Raw genomic sequence first — 15,831 nt, 5'->3', positions numbered from 1 at the left:
CATTAAAACGGAGCATGTATCAATCATCATGTCACCAGAATAAACCGTCAATTATTTATTGGAAAAGGAGAATCAAGCTCATCACCTGTGCACTTTCACCACTGTGAAGTTCATAACTATTTCATCTGTAGCCTCATAAACTGCATGCTTTCATGCGTCTAGAGGGAGGACCACACAGTAGATCTGTAGCCTCATAAACTGTCATGCTTCCTGAGTCGTAGTGGGAGGACCACACAGTAGATCTGTAGACTATTACTGCATGGTTTCCTGAGTCGTAGTGGGAGGACACACAGTAGATCTGTAGTCTAATAAACTGCAATGGTTTCCTGAGTCGTAGTGGGAGGACACACAACAGATCTGTTAGTCTATAAACTGCATGGTTTCCTGAGTCGTAGTGGGAGGAACCACACAGCAGATCGTTAGTCTATATAATCTTGCATGGTTTCTCGAGTTGTTGTGGAGGACCACACGTAGTCTCTGTAGCCTAATAAACTGCAATGGTTCTGATCGTATAGTGGGGAGGACCTACAACAGATCTGTAGTCTAATAAACTGCATGGTTTCCTGAGTCGTAGTGGGAGGACCACACGTAGATCTGTAGTCTAATAAACTGCATGGTTTCCTGAGTCGTAGTGGGAGGACCACACAGTAGATCTGTAGTCTAATAACTGCATGGTTTCCTGAGTCGTAGTGGGAGGACCACACAGTAGATCTGTATGCCTAATAAACTGCATGGTTTCCTGAGTCGTAGTGGGAGACCACACAGTAGATCTGTAGTCTAATAAACTGCATGGTTTCTCTGAGTCGTAGTGGAGGACACAGTAGATCTGTAGACTAATAAACTGCATGGTTTCCTGAGTCGTAGTGGGAGGACCACACAGTAGATCTGTAGACTAATAAACTGCTATGGTTTCCTGAGTCGTAGTGGGAGGACCACACAAAGATCTGTAGTCTAATTAAACTGCATGGTTTCCTGAGTCGTAGTGGAGAGGGACCCACAACAGATCTGTAGTCTAATAAACTGCATGGTTTCCTGAGTCGTAGTGGGAGGACCTCACAATATCACGTGACTCCAAGCTCACTATATGATGGTTATTTAATCAGTATTTGCCCATTGTCATTTCCAATGCCATTTCTCACAGAATTAATTTTACATTCACAAAAAGATCCCACCTTGGATTTGTATTATGATATTTAAAAAGTTTACTGACAAATTAGGCCTGTAGTGAGAATTTTTAAAATCTCAGATTTACTTTACTCGCAAAAGGTTTGGCTGGAAACCTGGTTTATGAAACCTGCTCACAAATGCGCCATAGTCACGCCGCCGACGTCGCCATAGTCACGCCGCCGACCTCGCCATAGTCACGCCGCCGACGGCGCCCTCGCCACGCCGCCTACGGCGCCCTCGCCACGCCGCCCTCGCCATAGTCACGCCGCCTACGGCTCCCTCGCCATAGTCAGTTATCGGCTTGGTGGAAGGCCCAGGCCTTAACTACCACAACTAACCTCATCACAACTAGTCTACTAGTAGGTCTAGCTAACGTTAGGGAACTAATTAATATGAAATTACACTTGTTTACTTGGCTTTTATACTCTATAAAATGACTCTGGTGACTGGAAGTGTAATCCATCATTTACGTTGTTTGGCTGTGTCCATAGCAACGTTTAGAAATGAGGTGGATAGTACGAGGAACATGTACTAATGTCCAAAAAAATCAAACCAGGAATGACTATATCTAGTAAAAATGTAAAGTCGCCATCACCTGGTAGAGCTTTCTTCCACGTGGTGTCCCAGGATGTGTTGAGGGAGGCAGTCTGGTAGTAGGACTCGGCGGTGGGTTGGGGCTGTACGGCTGCCGCAGCGCTAGCTACGGGTTGCTGGTAGTACTGCTTAGGGTCGTAGGTCACCGCCGGGGCCGTGGACCGTACGTAGGAGTAGGAGTCCTGAATGAGGAGAGCACAGGGGAGTGTCAGGATAAACAAAATAATTTCACCTCCCATATTTGTTTTAATAAAAGATGTCGAACAAGGTGGGGTGATTCAGTACGGCATTCCGATTCACCTTCTCCCAAAGTGTGGAGCTAGCTAATGCTACGTTAATGGATTAAAAATATATATTTTTAAACTTTGTTTAACTAGGCAAGTCAGTTAAGAATAAATTCTTATTTACAATGACGGCCTACCGAGGAACAGTGGGTTAATTGCCTTGTTCAGGATCAGAGCAACAGATTTTTACCTTGACAGCTCAGGGGATTTGATCTTGCAACCTTTCGGTTACTAGTCCAACACTAACCACTAGGCTACCTGCTGGTTACTAGTCCAACGCTCTAACCACTAGGCTACCTGCTGGTTACTAGTCCAACGCTCTAACCACGAACTACCCTGCTGGTTACTAGTCCAACGCTCTAACCACTAGACCCTGCTGGTTACTAGTCCAACACTCTAACCACTAGCTACCTGCTGGTTACTAGTCCAACGCTCTAACCACTAGCTACCTGCTGGTTACTAGTCCAACGCTCTAACCACTAGCTACCTGCTGGTTACTAGTCCAACGCTCTAACCACTAGCTACCTGCTGGTTACTAGTCCAACGCTCTAACCACTAGCTACCTGCTGGTTACTAGTCCAACGCTCTAACCACTAGCTACCTGCTGGTTACTAGTCCAACGCTCTAACCACTAGCTACCTGCTGGTTACTAGTCCAACGCTCTAACCACTAGGCTACCTGCTGGTTACTAGTCCAACGCTCTAACCACTAGCTACCTGCGGTTACTAGTCCAACGCTCTAACCACTAGGCTACCTGCTGGTACTAGTCCAACGCTGCTAACCACTAGGCTACCTGCTGGTTACTAGTCCAACACTCTAACCACTAGGATACCTGCTGGTTACTAGTCCAACACTCTAACCACTAGGATACCTGCTGGTTACTAGTCCAACACTCTAACCACTAGGCTACCTGCTGGTTACTAGTCCAACGCTCTAACCACTAGGCTACCTGCTGGTCACTAGTCCAACGCTCTAACCACTAGGCTACCTGCTCGTTACTAGTGTGCTTAAAAACCAAACAGAATCTGGGCACAGACTTTAAAATAGAGGTTCAACAACTTCAAATCGGTCTGGAGAAGAAAATAAATAAGCTTAAAAACTCCAAAATAAGTATTGAAATGGGGACCCTTAGCAAAGCTTCTGAAAAACAAAAGTAACTTAAGGGGAAAGCTGTCTATTAACTATTACTTTACCCGCCATTTCCTTGTTTGTTAATACCTAGGGTATATTTCAGAATGCCTTTAGCCTAAAAATTCATGAACAGTCAAAACATTGTGTTGAATTAAAACAGAGTTGGGCAGTTAGTTACCTGGTAACCCACCTGGTAGTTCTGGGAGGTGACCGGGGGAGGCGGCGGCGGTACGTCCGGCTGGCGCTGTGCGTAGCCGTAGTCTGCGGTGGCGTGCGCCGGCTGGTACCCGCCATAGGCTGCGGCGGTGGCTGCGGCTGCCACGGCAACTGGGGCGGGCCTGGCTACAGCAACCGTGGCAGCAGTGGGAGCGTAGGCTGCTGCCACGGTGTGGGCCGCCACCGGTGCCTGGTGTACTGTGTAGCTGGCCACGGTGGTAGGGTGGGTGTAGGCCACCGCGCCCGGCTGCTGACTGGAGAAAAAAGGGAGAGCGGTGTTAACGGTATGACTGGGTGTCAATAGGTCAGAGTTCTGATTGCAGGTCATGTCTGCAGTATTTTCCATAAGCTTCTTTTTCCACTTCATAATTGAACTAGGCTTCTTTGACATTTTACTTTCAATTCGCCGGGTCAGAAAAGTCTGTATAACCTTCTCCCGATTAGAAYGAACGACATGCATCTTCTAGTGATCCAGTGATAGGACAGGCACCTGTCAGTCAAAGCCTACCGATGACAGGGAAACACTGCTGGTTTGTCAGTCTGCCCCGCCTCCTTGGTACCAGTGTTATTTGTTGTCCGCTGTGGCTGGCGGCAGTCAAATTTCTTTTCACAGAGCATTATGCTTCATCTACATCTCCTGTGAGTGAACTTACCATGTCTCATGTAAATGGTAACGATGAGTTGAAATCCACACTGTTTTTGTGGCACACTCATTTTCTTCTGCATGTTTCATTGGCCTATACAGCCACTGAGTTGGGCGCCAAGGCTACAGTAAATAGCAACAACATGTTTAATACAGCCACTGAGTTGGGCGCCAAGGGCGATCGACTGTGCTTTGATGACTGAACAGCGAGCGTGGACTTGTTTATATAGAAAATGGTGTCACTGATAAAGTCTATCCTATAGCCATCACAGAGGTCTATTCAAAGCCCGTGTTTAACACCTGCTTCATTCTCCAATCACACCTGTTGGTAAATGAGTGGCCGCCTGACGTTGTATAAAAGTGGGGGTGCATAATCTGGTGTGGGGGGGGGGGGGGGGGGGGTCTTCCCCCTGAAAATGTGTGCATTTTTAAAACCATTTTCCTGCTATTCTATATGGTTTCTCAACAGGAAATCCATTTGGACAGAACCTCTTAGGTTTTTGCCTCAAAATGTAAATAGAATCTGCAAACTTCCTTCAAAGTCCCACCCACAGTGATTGACGGACAGGTCTGAAACCCTATCAACTGTGACGCAAACAGCCCCCTCCCCTGACAATCCCACCAACAGTGATTGACAGACCAACATAGTTTAAATGACACATTGGTTTCTTTACTCTAAGTGTCCAGCGCAGCAGAAACAATCAAATGCATAAATTTGAAGATCATCATTGTGGCAAGTCATACACACAAATAGCATGTGGACAGACACCCTTTCAAAATGTGTAGATTCGGCTATTTCAGCCACACAAGTTTGCTGACAGGTGTATAAAAACACGAGCTCACAGGCATGCAATCTCCATAGACAAACGTTGGCAGTAGAACGGCCGTAAGGGTTCACCATCATAGGATTGCCACCTTTTCAAAACRAATCAGTTCGTCAAATTTCTGTCCTGCTAGAACTGCCCCGGTCAACTGTGCCATTATTGTGAAGTGGAAACGTCTAGGAGCAACAACGGCTCAGCTGTGAAGTGGTAGGCCACACAAGCTCAAAAGAACATGACCGCCGAGTGCTGATCCACAAAGTCTGTCCTCGGTTGCAATACTCAGAGATTGCAAACAGCCTCTGGAAGCAACATCAGCACAATAACTGTTTGTTTAGGAGCTTCATAAAAACAGGTTTCCATGGCCGAGCAGCCGCATGCACACAAGCCTAAGATCACAATGCGCAATGCCAAGTGTCGGCTGGAGTGGTGTAAAGCTCGCTGCCATTGGACTCTGGAGCAGTGGAAACACGTTCTCTGGAGGGATGAATCACGCTTCACCATCTGGCAGTCCGACAGACAGATCTGGGTTTAGCAGATGCCAGGATAACGCTACCTGTCCCAATGCATAGTGCCAACTGTAAAGTTTGGTGGAGGAGGAATAATGGTTGGGGCTGTTTTTCAAGGTTCAGGCTCCTTAGTTCCAGTGAAGGGAAATCTTAACACTACAGAATATAATGACATTCTAGATGATTCTCTGCTTCCAAATTTGTGGCAACAGTTTGGGGAAGTCCCTTTCCTGTTTCAGCATGACAAAGCAAGGTCCATACAGAAATGGTTTGTCAAGATTGGTGTGGAGAACTTGACTGGCCTGCACAGAGCCCCGACCTCAACCCCATTGGGATGAATAGGAACACCGACTGCGAGCCAGGCCTAAACCCCCAAAAATCCGTGTTTGTGGCTGAATGGAAGCAAGTCCCAGCAGCTATGTTCCAAAATTCAGTGGAAGATCTTCCCAGAAGAGTGGAGGCTGTTATAGCAGAAAATGGGGGGGACCAAGTCCATATTAATGCCCATGATTTTGGAATGAGTTGTAAGGCAAGGTGTCCACATACTTTTGGCCATCTAGTGTACCTTGCAGTAAAACTAAATATGGACTTTAATCTCAAGAGAAGACCGGGTTTGATGGTAAAAACGGTTCTCTTATTTAGAAAATAGTTCTATCATAGGCCTAGGATAGGGTTTTCGTTAAGAAAAAGTGCCAATGTACATTTGACCAGCAAGATTTAACATTTCAGACAGAAATTTAGCGGACCCATATGCACTGGGTGAGTAACCCGATTAAGGCATCCAGAATGACAGAAATCCCATTTAGATGGTTTACTTAACAGGATGCAATGGCGTGAGTCCTTCTTACCGAATTTCAATGCACACTTTGAAGCCGTTAGAATAACTGCTAGTTTCCACCATTGTGGCGTGAAGCCTGCCTACCATTGTGGCGTGAAGCCTGCCTACCATTGTGGCGTGAAGCCTGCCCTACCATTGTGGCGTGAAGCCTGCCTACCATTGTGGCGTGAAGCCTGCCTACCATTGTGGCGTGAAGCCTGCCTACCATTGTGGCGTGAAGCCTGCCTACCATTGTGGTGTGAAGCCTGCCTACCATTGTGGCGTGAAGCCTGCCTACCATTGTGGTGTGAGGCGCAGCACCACTGAGATTCAGATCATAGTCGTTTATCAAAGCCTAACGAAAATCCACACAGCAATTTAATTCCACCAAGTTATGCAAAAGTAACCTATTGACCGATAAGCATGACTGGTCAAATGCATTTTATTGACTGGTATTTCCATCAATGTATAAGCTAAACAGCAATCACTTGCAGTTGGATTCCCCCCCCCCCCCTTCTCCCAGACAAAATTAGCCAACCGCAGTTTTATAAATATTTAAAATCATCCAAACGCCGGCTATTCCCGTCTAACGGAAACCCTGGCCAAGGCGATAACCAAAACTACCAACGGAACATATTAATACTTTCAGTCATTTATATTGTAGAGTCATGTTTTTCTACTCAAAACCACAACTCAAAAACATCTGAGATGTAAAGTCAAGTACTAAATCATTTCTCTGTGGATTTCAGACTGGACTCAAGGCTATGGATGTACCAGAGGCGCACACACACACACACACACACACACACACACACACACACACACACACGAGACAGATGCAGCTCAGTTCCTGAACACCATCGGTATCAAATATGAATTGAGAACAAAAAAATCAAATATCTAGATGGGTATCGAAGCATAGCCACCATTAAATATCCCACTTAAAAATATTAAAAAAATATTCACACACATGACAGCTAGCCTATATGCTTCCATAGATTCTAATAGAACACTGTAGTGATGGCAGGCCGTCGTGTGCTTATTAAGAGGGGGAACCATTTCCACAGGAATCTTTGTCAACACTCATTCAGCAGGAACTCGCCATCATCTGACTGCAGACGAGACATCACTGCATCAAAATGAGGAACCAGGTGTTGGACATATTAGAGAGAGAGAGACAGAGGCAATATTTCAGGAAGAATCATTTGACGTTTGCTCTGATGACCAGCAGACCAAGAGGTCGGCTGTGTCGGGAACAGAGCCGTGTGCGTACCCACCACGAGCCTATTCCTAAAGCTCCCGACAAAAAGCTTTGCATGCAGAGCGCTACATGCGTGAGCTTGGGTGGAGTCTGAGCAGCGGACGCCATTTGGTGACATGATACCTCGTCGGTCCACGCATTTCTAGACTCCCAAATAACATTTTATTTATAACAAATTGTTTATTTTTATTTTTTTAAAGTAAGATATTTCACTAACAGTAAAATGCTTACAGGTACTTTCCCCAAAGTTAAAAGATTAAGATAGAAATAGTGACATTGTAATGTTGACAGGGGGGAGGGGGGGGGGTGGCGATAGCAGAGATCTGTTGTCTTCCCATTTGATGTAGGCAATAGAACTAACTTATTAACTAGCTAGGCCTACATGTAATGAAAGTTCAGGTTTGGTATACATTGCCTTGTTTTTGTGCCTGCCAGTAGGTCACCGGGCCTTGTAGGCCAGGTGCCTTTTTTATATCAGACTTTTGTCAGTTATAAATACTGTTTGTGAGTTTTACAGATTCTGTATAAATAGCCTCTAAATGTCAGACTCTCAGATTTAGTTTTCTTGGAAAGCTGTGAGTGCTATTATGATACAGTATCAATACTTGCTGCATTTACTAAAACCGCCTGTCCGAGTCCTATATTTACCTGTCCAAGTCCTATATTTACCTGTCCAAGTCCTATATGTACAACTGATTTCAGCCAGTGTATGGCTGTTGAATTGACTGCATTGTTTGAATATAATGTCAGCATATTAGCAGTTAATTTGAACAATTCATCCAAAACTAGCTGGCTAACTAACAGTGCAGACATTCTTCACATTGATTGTTTTACAATACCTAATGAGTAAGACTACATATCGATGAGCAATGACAGCAGTGGATATGCTATTTAGAATTTTGATATAGATACAGTATATACATACTGAGATGAGGATGGCACAGATATGCTAAAGCACTTATTAAGTGATCTAGTGTTTGGCCTTCCTAGTGACCTCGGGTGCTGTGGTGTCTTGAAGGCGCAGGTAGTTTTGCCCCCGTTGATGCGTTTGTGCAGACCGGCACACCCTCGGGAAAGATGAGACCGTGGCAGGTGCCCGTTACCTAGGGCGAGAGCAGCCCGGACAAGAATGCTCTCGATGTGGTCTGTGCAGAGATAACAAGGTGCTCATAGACACAACGCGCAAATTCCTTCACCTCCCTCGGAGGTTGAAGCAGGCGCTCAGGCCACGACTGTGCTGGGTGGACGCATTTCAGTTTGTCAGTGGAACGTTGTACGCAGAGGCAACTTTAAAATTTCCACCTTCTGCCACTGTCTGTCCTGTCTGTGGGATAGGGGGGGGCTGCTCCCTCCAATGATGCCTCTCCTTTGTTGTTGAACCGTTGAGTGGGAGGTTGTTTTCCTGACATTCCAGCTCCGAGTGGCCTCAGCCTCCTCCCGTAGACTTGTCTCGTCGCTAGTGGTTAAAGTCCCATACTTCGTTCGTGGTCGCTACTGACAAAGCTCTAATGATGGAGTTGCGAAGCACGATTGGACCCAATCAAGCAGCTCATGGAGGTGGACGGGGAGTACAAGGAGGGGGCTGACGCACACTCAGAATACATACTCGGCCCGTTTACACCATATCGGGCACTCCAATCTGTTGATGATAGCCACAGCGAAGTGGAGAAATGTTGTTTCCTACCTTTTACCACCTGGGGGGCGGGCCGTCAGGAAAGTCAAGGAACCCAGTTGCAGAGGGCGGGTTAGACCAGGGCACTCAATAGTATAGCATGTAATGAGCTTTGGAGGGTAACTAATGGTGTCTGAATTGCTGATTGTCTTATCAGTTCCAACATCGAACAGAGTTACTTACAATAGGTATTGCCCTCTTCGTTCCAGATGGGTATGGAATGCCATAAGCCACATCCGTAACTTCCCACAAACACAGAAGATTATCATACACCTTCCCTTTTCTAGCGTCAGTTAGGATCACCAACTTTAGTAAGGGTGAAATGTAAGAATGAATAGTAAGAAGATAATATATTACTGTAAAGCTTTTATATCTTTTCATCCCCATTCCAAGATGGGTCACAAGTTTATCATGCTCTCAAAGTATTTAGGTAGCATAGCCTTATAAATGGTACAAACTTGGGTTCAAGCATGTTTCGGGTAGGAACTGTCCGCACAAGCTTCCCTAAACAAGTTGGTGACATGTTTGGCCCATTCTCCTTGACAGAGCTGGGTGTACCAGAGTCAGCGTTTGTAGGCCTTCCTTGCTGCCACAGCACCGCTTTTATCCAGTCTGCCCACAGAAATAGGGATTGAGGTCAGGGTTTTGTATGGCCACAGTCCAATACCTTGAATTTGTTGTCGTTAGAGAAACATACATTTGCAACACCTTTGGAAGTATTGTCTTGGGGTCCTTGTCCATTTGCAAGACCCAATTTTGCGACAAGCTTTAAAACTTCCTGTTCCTCGATGTCAATCGATGTTTTACTAACCTCAATACATCCACATCAATTTACCTACCTCATGGATGCACATGCTATTTGTGAGAGGTGCACAGTCCCCCTGCAAGCAAAGCCCCCACACAACATGATCTAGCTACCCCTCTGGGCCTCCCGTGATTACATGGTTTGGAGATGGTGTTCTTTCGGATATGCTATAGCTCACCACCTTTTTCCCTCCCTAAACATAGATGGTCATTAATGGCCATATACAGTTTCTATTTTTATTTCATCAGACCAGAGGAGTTTTTCGCAAAATAGTTACGTCTCTTTGCCCATGTGTCTGGCTTTTATATTGTGGTTGTTTGGCCGCAGTGGCTTCTTCTATGCTGAAGACGTCCTTTCAGGTCTATTGTCGATATAGGGACTGTTTTTTACTGTGGGCATCTAAGATAACTTTTGTAAACCGTGTTTGTACGTCTTCAGCATCTTCAACAAGGGTCCTTTGTCTGCTCTGCGGGATTTTGGATGTTGCAATTTCGCACCAAAGTACGTCTCATCCTCTAGGAGAAGAACGCGTCTGGCTTCCTGACGGTATGAACTGGCTCGCGTGGGTCCTTATGGTGTTATTACTTGCGTACTATTGTTTGGAGTCAAATGAACGTGGTACCTGTCTCAGGGCATTTTGGAAATTTGCTCCGCTAAGGATGAAAGAGCAAGCTTGTGGAGGTCTATCAATGGTTTTTTCTCGAGGTCTTGGGCTGTTTTCTTTTGAGTTTCCCATGGGATGTCGAAGCAAAAGAGGGCACTGAGTTTGGAAGGGTCGGTCCATTGAAAATACATCCACAGACTCAAAATGATGTCATTTTAGCCTAATAGAAGCCTTCTAAAAGCATGACATTATCTTCGGGATTTTTCCAAGCTGTTAAAGGCACAGCAATTCCTAGTGAGGTCATGTTAAACTTCTGAACCCACTGAAATTCGTGATACAGTGAAATCATTGTCCTGTAAACAATCGTTGGCGAAATCTTATGTCATGTCACCAAGTGTACTAGTACCGACTTTGAACAAAACTAATGTTTGTTAACGAGAAATTTAATTGTCAGTTTGACAAAAAATGAGTTTAATGACTCCAAACCTTGATGTATGTATTTATTACTAGTGCAAACACACAACAAGTTAATTAGCGGAAAAAGTTGATTTTATTAACACAGTGGGTGGGACAAGATTGTGATTAGTGGTAAGATGCCTAGTCTCCCTTATGGCCAGGTGGTACGGGGAACAGATGCCGACAGAGTCCTCACAGCAGATTTTTAAAGTTTAAATGAGAAATGCGTGTTGCAACAAGTTAGTGCATTTGAATTTTGGTTTCCTCTAATAAAACCCACTTTGCACAGCAATTGTTTCAAACCTAAAACGGTAACGTATCGGCGCCCGACATCTATCACCTATGTCTCGCAACAAATATATAAATCCAGTTGATGAGCTGAAAATAAAAAGATACCAAAGTGTTCTTCACTACGGTGTAGTCTTCTCGAGAGAGGCACAAAATTTGTTGTAACCCCTCGTTATGTGAGGGCGTTTTCCTCTTTGCCAAATAATTCCATCCACGCTGACCCAGGTACAATCAAAGAAGCTGATTAAACCAGCATGATCAATTAGCAGTCAGGTGCACCTTGTGCTGGGGAACAATAAAAGGCATCTGAAAATGCAGCAGTTTTGTCTCAGACAATGCTATATAATGTCTCAAGTTTGAGGAGCCGTTGTTCGCAAATTGAGCATGCAGATGCATGCAATGTACGCCAGATGAATTAACATGTTAATTTTCTCTACCATAAGCTCAACCTCCAACATCGTTTTTTTAGATCATTTGCAGTAATGTCCCACTACCACACATAGTCGCAGACGCACGCAGCCCAGGACGTTCAACATCTGACGTTCTACCTTTGCTGGGATTGTTCTGAGACCAGCCCACAGCCCGGACAGCTAATGAAACTTTGGGTTTTGCAACAACATGAGAATTTCTGCACAACACACGGTCTCAGGGTTAGCTCAACTGCGTGCTGTGTCATGCCTCACCAGGTGGTCTTGACACTGACTACGCAAGTTCGGCATCGTTACCACCTAAAGACATTCAGTGGGACGATATGGCTCACACCTTCGTGGGGCCACTTGTGGCATCGCGTGCTCTATCACGGATGAAATGTGGTTTCAACTCGTATCCGGAGCAGATGGCAGTCAGATGGAGTTCGTGTGGGGGAGCGGTTGGCTCTGACATGCTAAGTTGCGACAGCAGCAAGGACTGGCTGTTATGGACTTATGTGCAGGCATGAAACGTAACAAACAACTGACGCAATTGCATTTTGTAGTTGGCAATTTGAATGCCACAGAGATACCTGTGAAATGAGAATCTGAGGTCCATTGTGGTCATTTAATCTTCCGCATCACCTCATGGTTCAGTCATGATAATGCAACGGCCCCATGTATCACAAGGATCTTTACACAGATTCCTGGAAGCTGAAATGAATCCCAGTTGCCTTGCCAATGGCCTGCATACACACCAGACGCATGTACCCATCTGAGCATGTTGGGAGTGCTCTGGATTGACGTGTACGATAGCGTGTTTCCAGTTTCCGCCAAACGTCCAGTCAACTTCACATGCCATTGAAGATGGATGGTCGGCACAAGAGTCCACAATGTGCCACAAAGTATCAACAGCCTGACAACTCTATTGAAGGAGTATGTGGTCGCGCTGCATAGGCATATGGTAGTCACACCCAGATACCTGATGGTTTTCTGCATCCACGCCTCTACCTTGTTTATTATGCTTCGTTGTCAACCCAGATGCCTTAATCTATACTTCAGCCATGTGAAATCCATATTATTGGGGTCTGAAATTGATTTTAATTTCCTTTACTTTGAACCTAACTCTGCTAAACAAAAAAAATCCTTTGAAATTGTTTACTTTTTGTAAAGTGTAGATTATTTGCAACAGGATCCGCACATCCTATTTACCTCTATATCCTGAATATAGTAGTCTAGACCAGTATGCGCCATCTCCATCTATTTGGTTTTAACAAAAATAAAATAATTTTATACAATACCCGACCCTGGAGTTGCAGGTTCTTGTTTTAAAGAGCGGTTCTGAAAAGCGGGGGAGTAGGATCTCCGGGACGGGGGGGGAGGAGGGATTTATACTAGGGTCATCAACTGAAACGAACTTAACTACACAATATTACTAAGAATATCTTACATACCAAGCAAGACCAAAAAAAAAAAAAAAACATTCGTTACGTATAACACATCATGGTAACAATTTCTAGTATTTTACAAAAGACAACTGACTATAAGAAAACAAGACATATCTATCAACAAGATGGGGATCCGTTTCTATTTATTGGAAAAAATTTATTAAATATCTATCTTTGGGGTGTAATTCTCTGTTATCATTCAATGAGAATTTAGCCTTTTTTTAGTGGAGTTGCATACATATTTAGCTTATCAATATCGAAAAGTGCACGTTATCCCTGCTTGACAGGGTTGGCCAATCGGGCTTTGGGCTTTGCAGCGGTTGAGGAACTGTGTGAGATGTTTACGCTACGTCGACAGCGAGATAAGATCTATTTGACACTTATGTTTGTTTACATGTAAACGAACATCTCGTCTATCTTTGCTGTCAAGACCTCACTATAGCTAAGTACTGTATGTCAATTTCCTGTAGTTTACTGATAGTTACTGTATTATTAATACATGTCAATGTCTACGTTGGAGCAGCCTTGAATTTTAGGGTTATATACCTTTTAATAAAGATTTAATGCCTTTGAATGTAGTATTATATACAACTTTAATAAAGAATTTAATGCCTTGAATTAGTTTATATCACTTTTAATAAACATTTATAGCCTTTAGTCCCCTGGTGTAAATATTCAAGTCATGTTAAAGGTTGAATTGATTCCCAAACGGATGAGAATTTTTCCTTTTATTTTTAGTTTCTGTCTCTTAAATAAGTCATTTTGGCATTTTCAGAAGGTTATAACACTATGTTTTTTTTCCTGTCTCGCGATTAATTCATTTTTGGGTGGATCACCTTGCCAATCGGTCAAGGAGAGTGAAACTGGTAGGACTGACACAGGGCCAAGTGGATAGATGGTCTATAGCAGGGAGTGAGAACCAGGAATTGAGCACCACAGCCAGCCCCCCCCCCCCCCCTTATATACAAGGCTTTCGGAAAGTATTCAGACCCCTTGACCCACCACACTTTGTTTACGTTACACCTTATTCTAAAATGCATTATATCAAACAATTCTCATTAATCGACACACAATACCCCTAATGACAAAGTGAAACAGGATTTTAGAAACCTCTCTTGTGTAAATCTGAGCTGGGAAAAAAAATATATATTTATATGTATTCTATTTTAACTAGAGCCTATGTCGTACGTTGTAATCAAATCAATCTTAATTGGTGCATTTCAAACTGTCCCTTTTTTTTATATTTGGTGAGGTGCTGCTGGGAACTAGTTCTGTATGATGGAGAATAGTGAGGTGGATAAACAATGAGGATTCTCATAGGTTACGTCTCCAGCTAGGGAACATTTTGGCTTCCCAGTAGATGACAGGTGACGGACAGAGATATGTCGCCCCTGCTCAACTAGAATAGCCAACCGCAGCTGTCAACCTCCTCAAACAACAGTTGACACAAAGCCAACATCCGTCTCCCCTCCGCGTCAAGCAGCCCTTGTAGCTGTTCTCAGCGGGCCAAAAATGACTATTTGATCATAGGCGCAGATATGCGCCCGGTGTTTGAGAATAATGGTGGTTTCAGCACATGTGGAAGTCCGAGCCATGTTTAACATTGATTTCACATCCATATTGCACTGTGTATTTAGTGTCCGATAATCATGTTTTTTAATTTATAATGTGTTTATCCTGATGGTGCGCTCATGATTTATATGGAAGCAGGAAAACAACTCTTAATATATTAACTTTTTTTCTTCAATTAACCACACAGCAACTGTTGGCATTTTGTTTTCCTGCTGTACCGAACCGTGACAACCAAAACCGCAATATGTCCTGAACTGTGGTTCACAGCTGTTGCACCCCTAGTACAATACTGTTTTTTTTGGGGTGTTTTTTTTTATCACAAAACAGACGGCTCTTTGTCATACGCTCCGTCATTCACACGTACTTTTGTGCTACCTGAAATTTGAGACACCGTATCATCCTTGCGGAGTCCTGGTGGGGCAGTGTTGTTGCCATAGAATTAGAATCAGAAGACTAGAATGGACCTTATGATGGGATCCAGATCAGCCATGTTGGTCAGGGAGTTGGTCAGCCATGTTGGTCAGGGAGTTGATCAGCCATGTTGGGTCAGCCATGTGGTCGGGGAGTTGATAGCCATGTTGGTCAGGAGTTGATCAACCATGGTGGTCAGCCATGTTGGTCAGCCATGTTGATCAGCATGGTTGGTCAGGGAGCTTGGTCAGCCATGTTGGTCAGGGAGTTTGATCAGCCATGTGGTCAGTGGAAGTTTGGTCAATCCATCGTTGGTCAGGGAGTTGATCAGGGAGGTGATCAGCCATGTTGATCAGGGAGGTGAATCAGCCATGTTGATCAGGGAGGTGATCAGCCATGTTTGTCGCAGGGAGGTGATCAGATCCATGTTGGTCAGGGAGTGTGATGTCAGCCATGTTGGTCAGGGAGGTGATCAGCATGTTGGTCAGGGAGGTGATCAGCCATGTTGGTCAGGGAGGTGATCAGCCATGTTGGTAGGGAGGTGATCAGCATGTTGGTCAGGGAGGTGATCAGCCATGTTGGTCAGGGGAGGTGATCAGCCATGTTGGTCAGGGAGGTATCAGGAGTGATCAGCCATGTGGTCAGGAGGTATGCAGTTGGTCAGGAGTGATCAGCCATGTTGGTCAGGGAGTTGGTCGACCATGGGTTTTGCCAGTGTTGTGATG

The 15,831-nt window shown here is 44.6% G+C and overlaps 1 pseudogene; it reads right to left on the bottom strand.

Annotated features, from left to right (window-relative positions):
- Positions 1 to 15,831, bottom strand: part of LOC112074458 (zinc finger RNA-binding protein-like) — a 51,804-nt pseudogene that overhangs the window by 19,732 nt on the left and 16,241 nt on the right.

The sequence above is a fragment of the Salvelinus sp. IW2-2015 genome, unplaced genomic scaffold, assembly GCF_002910315.2.
Source record: "Salvelinus sp. IW2-2015 unplaced genomic scaffold, ASM291031v2 Un_scaffold2640, whole genome shotgun sequence".
Classification (NCBI taxonomy): Eukaryota; Metazoa; Chordata; class Actinopteri; order Salmoniformes; family Salmonidae; genus Salvelinus; species Salvelinus sp. IW2-2015.
The sequence above is the reverse complement of the archived record's forward strand: the minus strand, read 5'-3'. Positions and strand labels throughout refer to the sequence as shown.